This window comes from Cryptomeria japonica, chromosome 1 (assembly GCF_030272615.1).
Source record: "Cryptomeria japonica chromosome 1, Sugi_1.0, whole genome shotgun sequence".
NCBI classification, from domain to species: Eukaryota; Viridiplantae; Streptophyta; class Pinopsida; order Cupressales; family Cupressaceae; genus Cryptomeria; species Cryptomeria japonica.
The window spans coordinates 712,916,085-712,929,936 of record NC_081405.1 but is presented as its reverse complement, the minus strand read 5'-3'; the positions used below and the strand labels follow the sequence as shown (position 1 = coordinate 712,929,936).

The window sequence follows — 13,852 nt, the reverse complement described above, 5'->3', positions numbered from 1 at the left end:
GAATTCATTCCTTAACTATTGCCTAAAAATCTACCAGTTTGTCTTAGTCAACTTTTGCTGAATGCTTGCCATTAACTATTGAAAATTAGCTCAAACAATTTAAATGTTTTTTATATATACTTTTAATCTTTTAAAATCATTTTGAATATCTAAATTTCATTAAGAAACGAGTGAGATATGCCCATTTTACTGAAACTGGCATTTTTTACTTTTTCAACACTTTCAGTCAATTGTTACATTTGTCGATTGCCAACATGTTCCTCCTTCCTTCTAGATGCATGAATGACTCAAACCACTCACAAAAAATATGTTACTATTTCCAAAATAATTTACATTCAATAAAACCATTTATTATAATATTTTATCATTATTTAACATCAACTAGCTAGATATACATATGCATATCAAACACCATTAATCCTAGTTAATGCTTCATAAAACCAAGGTAATATTTAGAAATGAATTGGAAGGAAATTATAAACATGAGCTAAAGTGTCATAAATCATGAAATAATATGGACAATTTATAGGCTCATCAACTCTCATGCATACCAACCTCTATCATTCAAAACAAGGTTTTCCTTATTTTTCTCTTGGTAGACCAACACCCTATTAGAGTTGTTTGCATCCTCTTCTTGTCCCAAAATCATTGTTGATGTTATTATGGGCATGGTATCTTCATCCCTATACACAAATAATGAAATCTCATTAAACAAATTAGTCAACATTTTATTATCAACACATATTGCTTGCTCTTCACTCTTTTGTCACAATTGGTTTCCTCATCATTCTCTTGCAGTAGGTCTAGTTTTTCATTTTGAAACTCATACGCAAGTGTATTAATAGAAAATAATTCTTCTTTTACCTCATAGACCTCCTTCGTCTACTACCATCTCTCTTTGTAAATAATAGGTTGATCTAGATAAAGGTGATTAACAAGAGGACAATAAGGTTGACTTAACAAATAATCTTGAGGATTTTGTTGGGTTTCTTAAAGAAATATGGGCTTTTGAATGAAACATTCTTGAGGAACATTAGATTTAATTTGTGTAAAGATATATTCTTTAAAACATATAAATCTTGGAATTTAAAAAATAGAAGACTTGGATATTGAATAGTCGCACCTTGCTTGAAACTTGGAAATTTGTACTAGGGAATTTCTTCTTTTGCAAGTTTATTTGGAATGAAATGAGTTTCTCAGGCTTCTAATAATCAAATTTGGTAAAGTAGCAACCTCATTTTCTCTTCTTTTACCACTATCTCTTTTGCAAGCCCATCCTCATATCCATATATTTATGCCTCCATCTCTTGTAGGTGAAGATGATCTTGGTAAGTCAACTCCTCCTACTATAAGTCAAACTCTTATTCTCTCTTGAGATCATTCAACTATCTAATTAAGTCTAGCATCATGTTTTTGATGCGCTAATCTCTACAATGTCAATATTTTGAGGTTTACTTTGGATATAATCATGTTGATTTAGAGAAAAATAGTTTATTTGGGTTGATTTTGAGGATATAATAGTTGCCAAGAAGGTTAAGCAAGGGTGGGTGAGTGACACACATATATAAAACTTTGATATTTTGATGTGGCTATGTTATTTGAGATAGTAATTTCAACTTTCCATGGTTGATAAGAGGGACATGGGCAACATTTTAATAGATTTGAGGAGAATAAGAGATATACCATAAAATTTTGACATGTTAAAAAATTCAAAGACCTAGAAAAATAGAAGAAATAAGACTTGTTTTAGAATATTTTAGCACTTGGACTATTGAAATTAGTAACTTTGAGCTTGGATTCTCTAGGTGTGTGATAATATTTCCTCTAATGGAAAAAATGGCTAACACACACACCGAATATTAGCAAAGCATGGAAAATTTTTGGACTATAATAGTCCAAACTATCCCACTGGGCATGCCAAAAACTATTGTCACTGAAGTTTGCACCATTATTGAGCTATCGTCTTGTAATGGTGAAAAAGGGTGATGAGGAGATCAAGTGGAAAGCTTTACCCTCCTTAAGAAAGGAGTGAAATTTTCACAAAGGACCCTCTTCAACCTCTCACACACATTACATTAAAAAAAGGGGTTGAATTCACTAGATCCAATATCAATGGAAAGAGATTGAATGCTAAGTGAATTGACAATGAATTTGAAAAGTAAAGTAACCCCTCTTTTAGAATGGACAAGTTGAATTAAGAAATTTGAGACTAAGTGTAAATATGGTAAAGAAATGATTATAACTAGAGATAGAAATGCGGGATGAAGCTGGGCACTTGGAATTAGTAGTAAAATGCTGAGACGAAGCTCTCTTGTAATTTTGAGCGAAAGTTGTCGGGACCGGGTTGAAAGTTGTGACTAGAAACTTATCATAAAAGTTTGAAGACACTTTATTCTATGATATGGAAGCATCCTCACTATCACTTCATCTCACAATCCTCTTATGCTAAAACTATGATAGTCCCAAGGATTATGATTGTCTCGATTCTCTCCCAAATACTATCATACATTGACATTTATTTAGGCTCTTCATTGTCATTCACTACTTTGGATGATTTATCTTCCCTTTGATTTTTCATAACAATAAAAAACTTGAGTAATTAATTTCATCATTGTCACCTTTCCCCACTATCATATTTTCTCCTCTTCTCAATACAAGTTCCTTACTATTAATGATACTATACTCTACCTTTTGATTCTTGATGTTGGATTCTCATTCAATAGATTGACGCCTTCTCTTTGAATGTCACTATACCTCTCAAGTATGTTCATCCTCATCATTTCCATATTCTTTTGAGCAACCTTGTCATCATCTAGTGCTTTGCTTAAATATACTGTATGTTTCTCATCAAGATAGTTGAACTTTTGTCTTCCACAATGTCTAGCATTATCTTAGGACTATCATCACACATGTAGAAAATTCTATCAATTTTCATCTCTTCCTTATTTTGTATAAGGTAATCCCCCTCAAGTGTCTTTCTCAAGCATGAAAATCTCATCTAAAATCCTTTTAACTATCATTCTTTACCGTAGACTATCACTACTAAGACTGCCACTTTATTTTCAAGCGTAATGCTTTAGATGAACTACCTCCCATCCATCTTTCATTTAATTTACTCTTATGAATGAATTTGCTACCATTGTGATAGTCCCAATGAGTTTTACTATGCCTTTGACAAGGTCACTTGATTTTAATTGAACTACTTTACCACATATTTCTTTGATTCTTTCATACAATAATGTCCTTGTGAGACTTTTGTCTATATATTCTTCAGTATATTTATTCCATTATTCCAATGACTATTTAATGTGTTGAATTTAGTATTGTCTTCTTATTATAACAAGGTATTTGACTAATAACTAATTCTTTTCATCTCATCATAGCAATCATCTTGAAATTGTGTATTTAACCCCTTAATCCTTGAATTCTTATTCATGCATGCTTTTTTCATCATTGTACTTTTTATTGTGTCTTATGTCCCACTACCTGTTATCATGCCATGGTATGATAATATTAGACTGCCTACTTATTCTTTCCTCATTGTCATGATGGTCTTCTTTCATACCTCATATTCCATAAATTCATAAGACTGTTTCCCACTATAGAATGTATAGTGGAACAACTTGTTACACTAACCTTGAGAGGAGGGATATAATTTTTTTTTTATATTTTGACATGAGTTATAAAAACTTAACAAAAACAAACATAAATAGCATGCATACTACAACACAATGATTTAGGTGGGGAAATTTCTTTCAAGAGAAAACACCTAAACTCCAAAGTTGCCAAATGTATTATTTAGAAATCAACAACACAATACAATATAATCATAGTACAAGGTTCTCATAGAAGTATCATCAAGCAAATATTTAGATGTAATTTGACAACTATAATATATTCTTACACACAAACTCCATCTCATGCACCAAATATATATGAGATACAATATTTGAAACTGTCAAACAATATTACAAAACCATGAGCTAAAACCACCCAAAAAAGTGACACCCATCTTATCTCCAATCCAAGATGCCCTATGATGTATCAAAACACACATCAACATGTGCAAGTCTTCTTTATAGCTCATTTAAATGTGCCCAACACATTTTTATATTTCCCATTTCAAGAGACCCAACTTTTGGAGGCCATAACTTTTGATCTAGGAGTTTGATTGATGAACTATTTGAAGCATCATAAAACTCGTGAAGTGCTTTGTCAAACTATAACTTGCTAAATTGGTTACAACCACTTTTGGGCCCAAAAAAATGCCTCCAAGGCCTTCAAAATTGGCTTTGAAACTTTTAAAAAATAAAATTTTAATATCCTCGAATTCAAACATGGTTCTACAACATAAAATTACCAACATGCTTATTTAGCCAATCCATAGCTTTGGGGAAGATTTTGGACCAATTCATGCTCAAATATAAACTTACTATAAATACTAACCTTATATAAGCACAAGTTTGAGACACCATTTTCCTAACATTCCCCCTTGTTGAACACATCACAAGAGCAAAGAGAGTATCTACACAATAATTTAATCACTAGGGGCCATGAGGCCCATAGAATTCAAACACTGTCTTAACTTCACTATGCTCATAACCTTAGCTAAATAATTTGCAACATTTATCAAAGTCTCTACCTTAACTAGCTTCACCTTACCATCCTTGACCATATCTTTGACAAAATGGTATTAAAGGTCAATTCCTTTGGTCCTAGGATGAAATGTCAAGGTCTTGGTTAGGTAGATTGCACTCTAAAAATCACAATAAACTATCATTGCACCTTGTTTTATTCCAATATCTAAACATAGTCTCTTAAGCCAAATGGTTTCTTTACAAACATGCGTAGCTACCATATACTTAACTTTAGTAATGGAAAAAGAAACCACAACTTGTTTCTTACTCATCCAACTCATTGCATCACCAAATAAAGTAAACACAAAACCACTGGTGGATCTTCTGCTATCACATCACCTAACTAATCTAAATCTGCATAACCATGAATATCAAGGGAAATCTCAACTCCTATCAAATTACCATTATAAACAAAGAAATGCTTTGAGGTACCCTTCAAATATCTAAAGACTTTTTTAATTGCATCCCAATGAACTCTACTAGGATTAGGCATATATATAGAAAGAACTCCCACTACTTGGGCTTTGTATGGTCTAGTGTAGACCATAACATACATTAAACTTCCAATTGCATCTTGGTAAGACACTCTACTCATGTCTTCTATCTCTGGTGTAGGTTTTAGGGCAATCTATAGTAGATAAATTTGTTTCAATTATAAAATGAACAAATTTATTGTGGATGGCTAGATGGCTTTGTTTCTTGTGAAACCAACAACCACTGATCTCTCTCTTCCAAGAGATCATCCATCTTTAGTTTCCAAATATCGTAGTTGGTGCCATTGTATTTTTCAATATCTTGGCAAGAATTAGTAGTCATGGTTTACAATACTCTTCATAAATATGCAAAAGATCACACAACAAAAGCTCTCACTACAAAATACACTTCAACACTTAAAGAGAAAAGCATCCCCCTCTCAGTAGAACTGTTAGCTCTAATAGAAAAAGTTGAAAACAAGATGAAGGAAGCTTGCAATATTAACTTATGCATGTGATAGAAAATCTAAAAGAAATATTACCAAATCTGAAATATGCATATGATTGCACATTCAACTCAAATAGAAAAAAAACTAGCAAACCATGGAGATACTGAAATTACAAGGTGAAACCTTTTTAAGAAAAAAATCCACATAAGAAAGAGAGTGAGTATAATATTAATATTCACAATGAGACATGACAATACACTTCACTACTCTCCACAAACCAACTTAGCATCGCCCTATTACTTGTAAAAACTCAACATAACACTACCATGTCATGCTCCAATTTTAGAAAAAATTAAGAGGGAAAACTACTATGGTATCCCAAAATAAGAGGCAATAAACCACTTGAAAAAACCCACACCAAGGATAATGAAAAATCAAAAGACATGATAATAAAATAATACATTTTGAATGGATCCAACATGGGCATCTAACCCATAGCCACTTAACTCTTTCACTTCGTAGATGCTCTTTAACTCTCTGATCACTCTTCAAATCATTCAACATATAACCTTTGACCTTCCCAAATTGGACACCCAAAGTATGATGTTTCACATTCCCCAAAGTGGATGATTAGGAGGTATCTTTGCCCATTTTGTCTTATCTTTGTCACCACCACATATTCACCTCTTAAATACACAATTACAATTTGTCATAAAATACAAATATTAAATGCTTCTCCTCTCATGTTCTAGAGATCACTTTCCAAGGAACATGGGTACACATGAATGACATAGGATTACAAGGTTAATGCCACCTATCCTAACATATTTACATAATATAGAGTGATAAGTATTTATAATATAGTGGCTACAACATATACATCTTATATAATAGATAAATATTAATAGTTAAGAACATATAACAACATATATGCAACATATAGGCATTTACAAATCATATAAAAGCGATAGACATTTACATCATATAGAATTAATAAACATTTACGCAATAGTGGAAATAATTTTTACTTCATATAGAAGAGATAGGTATTTACAAAATAATAACTAAAACATTTATGTCATATAGAAGTGATAGGCATATACAAAACCATGGTACTACAATTACATCTTATAGAAGAAATAGGTATTTACATGTATCTAGTTAGAGTAGGGTGGATAAAATATTTACAACATATAGAACAAATATGCATTTACAATGTAATTGAAAATTGCATATATGCACTTAGTTTAAGACCTTATTAGTTAGGCTACAAATAGTGGAGTGCAAGAGTCAATTTAGTTATGGTGATGAAGTATTTTTTTTTGAGCGGATGAAAATGACCAAAGCAATGCTCGCAATCATAGTTGAAGAAAGTGAGAGTAATGCATGTGGCATGAACTATGCAAGTAAAAAAGATTTTTTTTAATAGATTGATATCCATGATGTTTTAAATGAATTCAATGATTTTGTTAGAGAGAATTATAATCAACTATGGTTTCTAGAAACTATGGTTTAATTGATATGATATATGACGTTAGACATTTTTAATTATTATACATCCAATATAAATTATGGTTTAACTTATAAAATTGATGACCATGTCAATAATTAGAATACCTTAGAAAATTTTAGCTCGATATGTACTAAACCAATAGGAGGTGCTCCCTAATAACTATTGTACATGATTATTCCACATTGATTTGTTTGTTGTTGTTTAGGACTATTGAAAGACTAGTTTTGATGTTGAAAGAACCTTGCATAATTTGCAAGCATAACTTTAGCTAATTGAAAGAGAAAACTAAATGAAGATGATCTAGATTGTTATTGTTGGCACACCAAAAATTCAATACTTAAAATTTATTGTGATTACTAGTTATGTGGGTTTTGACTTCAAAGTTCATAGTTTAGTCAAACTCTTCTAAAATTCCACAAAGATGCTAGAAATATCTCCATTATAGCTCCTAATACCGAAAGTTTCAAAATTAAAAACTATTATAGATATGCATGCAAGAAACATAATTGTTCTACATACTTTATAAATTAGTTGTTTCAAAAGAACAATAATATAACATTGATTTAATATAATCTCCATAGTGAGGAGGATAATTTCTTATCAAAATGGTCTTATCATACTTAACAAACCAAGAAGATAACTGCTTGATGGTAATATAAATGATCTAGCAATAAGACTTACATTAACCTAACTAGGCATCAAACATATACTTGTGTAAAGATTGTAAATAATTACACACAAAATGACACAATGAACTAATCTATGTAAAGGTGGCCTTTAGAGGAGCTAACATATAGTCAAACATCTCAAATATCCAAATAGTAAAATGTTTGGAGTAATTATAATGCTAGAAAATGACAAGGGCCTAAAGACAAAGTGATTAAAGTTTACACCAAAAAACACCACAACATTGCTAGCATTTGTTTATTACATAGATTCTTGCCATTCTTCGCAATGCACTTGGACATGAGGATTAACTTGAAATGTAAAGAAAATGAGATAAGGATACAGTAATCAAAAAAGGAAAACCCTAAATGCAGGTAAACCCTAAATTTATTAATAAATAAATTCATGTAAAGCATATTTCTAATACTTAACCTTGGAAGTGTCTTAATATATTTTTAATGGACTTAAATATATGGATATTTGTTACTTTTTTTAATACCCTTTGAGTTTCCTTCAATTGCCTTTGCATAAATGCATTCTCAAAGCTTGCATTTGGTCTACAATGTTGTTTTGTTGCCAAAAAGAATAAAGGATCAATCTAATGAAAAAAATTTCACATGTGGTCTACACTACACAATCTTGAAATGAGCAGGTGCACTAAAAAAGCATGTAAATGGTATAAATTGAGCTTGTCCCTATATAAGTCCAAAGTTGGTTCTCAAGCATAATTTGTATCTTGGAAGATATTACATTACTAGTTTCCTAGTGGTAAATGCTTACAATTCCCACACTTAGATTCTTAAGTGTTATTTCTATTGAAAACTAGAGAGAGTTTTTGATTAGAGCAACAACAGGTTTTGAAGGGACCCCAAAACCCTTTAACAAGAGAGAAAGTTTCGACTTAACAAGGCATTAAGCCAAAACACAAAAATCAAAACAAAAAATCCCCACATAAACATATAGAACGTTACATACTTGGGGCAAAACAAAAAAGTGCGAACTGAGAACAAAACAGACAAAACCAACAGAAAAAACCAACAGAGCACCAACACAAGACTAGCAAAAGGACAACATCAATCTAGCAGCTGCATGGACCGCTCCATCTCTTTTTCTATATCCCTCATGGTATTGGTGATTTTCTTCAGCCTTTAAAAATTAGGAGGAACCACAACCTTTCTCTTCAGAATACCTCTAGTCCTTTTGCTTGGTCTAGAAGTAGCATCCGACTGAATAGTATCAGCCTCCACACCCTCCTTCAGTTGAAAATGGTCCTCAAGACTACTTATCATATTTTTAAAGCTATCAATAGTGGCACTTAACACCCCATGGCTATTATTAACCACATTCTTAATGGCTTCCTTGATTTTTTTCACTTGATCTTCCTGCCCAACCATCCTAGTCTCATAGCCCTTATTGAACTCATCAAAAGCTTCCATAGTAGATTTGATGAAATCAATTACCGAGGCCTTGTCTTTCAAAGATCTAGGGCTAGGATCATCCACAAATTGAGACTTCTCCAATTGCTTATTTTGTCTTTCACCATGTCAATATTGCTACTACTCGCCTTCTGCTTCAACTACACATCCTTAATTTCATGGAATATCCATTTAAAGATCTTGAACATATCAACAGCCCCGTCTCGGGCTAAAGACATTACATCAGTGATCACCTCCTTATCAGAGCTGAGCATATTGGAAGAATGATCTAGGTTGTTAGGGAAGGGTTGGCGAGTCTCAGGGTTCTGAACATGATGAGATTTCGAAGAGGCTGAGAGAGAGGGAACTTTGCTCTGAGTAGCTTTCCCCTTATTTTTCTTAGGAAACTAGAGAGAAAGTTATATCTAAAGGATCACACACATGTTAATCATACATCCATTTTGAGAATATGAGATGATTACATATATATGCTTACAAGCCCATTGATTCACAAACAAACCTATTTATTCCTTACGAGAAACTTCCCAACAATTAAATTAAAAGAAATTAATAACATTACTAACATTTGTATTGTTAATTTAATTAAGTTACATCTATTATTATCTATAAAAATATCATTAATATAATTTACTAGGACATGAACTAATTTGTAATACTTTATGTTGTAGAAAAAAAAATTAAATACGTGTTTTTGGTTTTGTAAACAAAAAATTTGACAACCTCAACAAATTTGACAAATTCTAATGTGGTCACTTTGTGTGGTTATTAACAATCATTAAATAGAAAGTTGCTCTAAGTTCATGATTCATAGTTCCTATAGCATTATCTTTGAAACCTTTACAAAAACAATTCTTTTATGAATTTTTCACATATTAGATATAATGCAAAGTAAAAGAAAAAAATGAACAACACATAAACCCTATTAATAAACCTATGAGAAAATACATGCAAACCCTAAACCTATTAAGGGGTTCAAAGAAGCATCTTAAACATTATCAATCACAATAACATTCACATATTGTAACAAACAACTGTAGCGTTGTAAAATATCATTGGGCCAATTTACACCTCATTCTTGTGCCTCTACTTTAGCGTGTCTCCCCCTCATCATCTAGTTGGGACTGTTCAGTGCCTTAACTCCAATTTTAATGCCTCATACACCTACCAAATGATTTCCTGGAGGGGTACCCTTCTCCCTAGGGTTTATTGAGGTCCCTAACTGAGAAGGACCAAAGCGCCCACCACCTCGGTCCCCCTCAGTTGGGCCCAATTTTGAAGTGGAGGTTAGGCCCTATCCCTCTAGCAGGAAATGAAATTGGTGGCTCTATATGACCATTGGAGGTCGACCTAATTGGTAAATTGACCTAGATCCCCATATATAAAGACATTAATCAACTCATTTCAATCAAAAGTCTCCAAGCATTTGACCTAAAGCATTCAAGCATTGAAGTCTTCATCACCAAGTATTTCCAGAAGTCTTCAAGGCTACATATTCTTCATTCATCCGTTGTGAAGCAACATTACATCATTCATATGCAAGCATGTGTGTGTGATTAGGGTTTTGTCATGTTCATGCCGTTTCATACAACATATGTGATTACATTCAGGAAGAAAAGCATCATTATTAGTTGTTGCAGATCTGAGGTATATCTTTCCATTGTTTATTTCAGTATTTGCAATATTTCATTCAAGGTTAATTCCTAAACTGAGGTTTGACTTAGGCAAACCCCTATTCCCAACCTATTTCCCCTTCTTTTTGTTTGCAGGAAACATGTGCAGAGCTGTGATCTTCAGAACCAACAGTATTTATAGAGACAAAAAGATCCCCCATTGGAGTGCAAAAAGTGGGGAGGACTAGGGTGACCACCATCCCGGTCTCAAAAAATCAGGAGCTCCTTTTGGGAACAGGTCTGAATACTCTTACATTACTCAGATCTAGGTTCATGGCTCGGTCTAACTACTATAGCTGAAATGTCTTGGTAGTGGGGTGTCAATGAGAGAAAAAAGTGAGGTTTTGAAACATTGAATGCTCAAATGCTTGGAAAGTTGGCGCCTTCCCTAAATGTTAGCAAGTGGATGAGAGTGGTGGCAAATTGGCCTATTCATCACACAATATGGCAAACATATATCATTCTCATGCTATGCATGTATTGGGGGTGGTCTTAACTCACAGTTGGTCACCCATCCAAGTGGGTAGAAATTTTATCCACTCCACCTATCATTAATGTACACATAACGGATTGGTTAACTATATGTCAAAATTAATGTGTTTTTGATCCACTTTGATTATTTTTTCTTGATTTACATATTGATTATGTATATCTTTCTCATACAAGCATCAACATGATACCAACACAAGCTCCATATGAGTAAACACATTGGAGATCACCTATGGAAGACCAAGAGTTGCTGCTTAGAAATCCACTTTTTATTTAGAAACCACCTCCATATTAGAAGCCAACTATGGAAGACCTAGAGTCACAACTTAGAATTAAAATTCCACTTTAGATGTCCCTATAGGAAATTGAACTTAGGTCTCCACAATAAAAACCTAATGTTTTAATCAATTAAACTCAATCCCTTAGAGATCTAGAATGAAAAATCGCTGAACTATAAGAATTTATATTTATATTTTCAATCCACAGAGGGGAAGTGTACTAGTAGTGGTTATAGCTAACTTCGCACACCCACAGATCCTAAATGATATATCAGATTTTGACGATTTTCTTTGGTTGTCTTTGTATGCGACTTGATTGCTTATAACTATTATTTTGGCTTTTGGGTAGTAATGATGCACATTGTGGGATCTGTTATGTATGCATGAGTAAAAAAGTGATCATTTCAAAGTGTTGCTTGATACCTAGTTAAAGATACCCCAATAACCATATACTGCAACCACCTCAAAAATGACCAATACTTATGCACAAATTCTCCAATAGTCATGCGCTATGGGTACCAATAAAGTTGCACAACTCGAACCGGGGGAAAAATGGGCGGTGATACATGTGATTTATTGATGAACTTTTAATTATCATTTTTTTATTTCTTTAAAATTAACTATTAAAAGATTAGATGGAACATGAATGATAATTGATGCTCTTCCCAGCTCTCCACTTGGGCCCAAAGTTGGCCTAGCCCCTCTCCTAAAATATGAAAGAGCTTGCATTTTTTTGCAATAAGGCAACAATGGAAACAAAATGGCATTTCATCATGGAATGCATGGCTTATGAGGATATTCATAATCAGTATGAAAATAGTTTCAAGGTTGACAAGATGCATCAACTATTTGAAGAAGAAATGATTAATCAGACAACCACCCTACTAGTCAAGATAAATAGAAAGAGATCGAACATTGAAAAGAGTTTAAAGATAAATTAAGGATGATTGTCTTGGTCCCATAGACTGTTTGGTCTCGTGAGCTCAATAAAATCTTTTATTTCATTAAATAATTACTTGTGAAAGCTTTTGTTGCCAAGGGTGATATATATATGTTGGTATGTATGTTTAGTTGCTTGTTTCTTGTCTTTGTAGTTATTTTTTTCTATTTATTTATTTGTGCTTTTTTTTTTTCCTTATTTTTTTCATCTTATTTTTCTGTGTCTCTCCTTAGGTTTCTTCCTTTTCTTGTTTTTTATTTTATTTTATTATTATTGTTTTACTCTTATTATTTTTATTTATTCCCCCCACCTTTCTATCTATCGTTCTTTATTTTCCATCTTTCCTTTAAATTTTTTAAATTTTTCTGTCTTGATGATGATCATAGAGCAATTTAATTATGAAATATATATATATATATTTTAATAAGAAAATGTGGAACTTTAAATCTTTATTCTTATCCAAACAGGAGGATACAATTGCTTAGCTTCTGATTTCTACTCCAAAAACGGTAGCTTTTCAAAAGCTCATAGATTTTTAACCGTTCAACAGTTTGATTCGCAGAAAGTGCTTTCAGGTGAGTTGGTAGTTTTTGTTTGCTCTGTTTTGCTTTAGATAGAGTTTTTAGCCGATACTACATTTTTTTTGTAGAAGATTTCACCTCGAAAGTTGTCTCACGTCGGGGAAAAACAAATTTCAGATAGATGAAACATTCCTCGCCCCTGCCTGAAAACAAATTTTAACTTGCAACAATGTTTTCGTTTAAAAGGCTGAAAAAATCTTGTCTCGACCTCAAGAATCTAGTACCTCTAAAAGCCGGATATCATAAATCTACTGTTCGCTTACTGTGAATATTGAACCAGCAGCTATAGGGAGAGTGGTTTTGGTTTGTATGATTTCAAAAAAATCTGCTTTGGTAGGGTTTCGTAACATTTTTCCTGCAAACTCTGCCCATTTTTTTTTCATCGGAATTGTTGATAGCACAACACAATTTGTGCTACATCTCGAGGAAATTCACTTGCCATGGTTTCGGTGACTTTTTTTTTGGAATTTGTACTCCGCTGGATCATTTCATTTGACATCAGTTCTGTTGTTTTCTGTTAAATTGGTTGTGTGTTTTATCTATGGCTGTTTTCTATATATGATATTATTGTAAAACCCATTTTAAATTCGCTTCACATAGAGATATTTTGAACCATAGTTTTAAAACTCGTGAGTCCAGTGGCGCCACGAGTCGACTCGCTACAGACTCGCGAGGCAAGTCTTGGTGAGTCTTTTTGAAAGACTCGCGAGTCTTTCACTT

At 32.8% G+C, this 13,852-nt stretch overlaps 1 protein-coding gene across 1 annotated transcript in view; it reads left to right on the top strand.

Moving 5' to 3' along the window:
* The first annotated feature begins 12,985 nt into the window (after positions 1-12,985).
* Positions 12,986-13,852, top strand: part of LOC131050397 (large ribosomal subunit protein bL27c) — a 37,351-nt gene continuing 36,484 nt past the window's right edge. The window contains exon 1 of the mRNA XM_057984559.2: positions 12,986-13,126. The gene's annotated coding sequence lies outside the window, so the exon portion shown is untranslated. The remainder of the gene's footprint in view (positions 13,127-13,852) is intronic.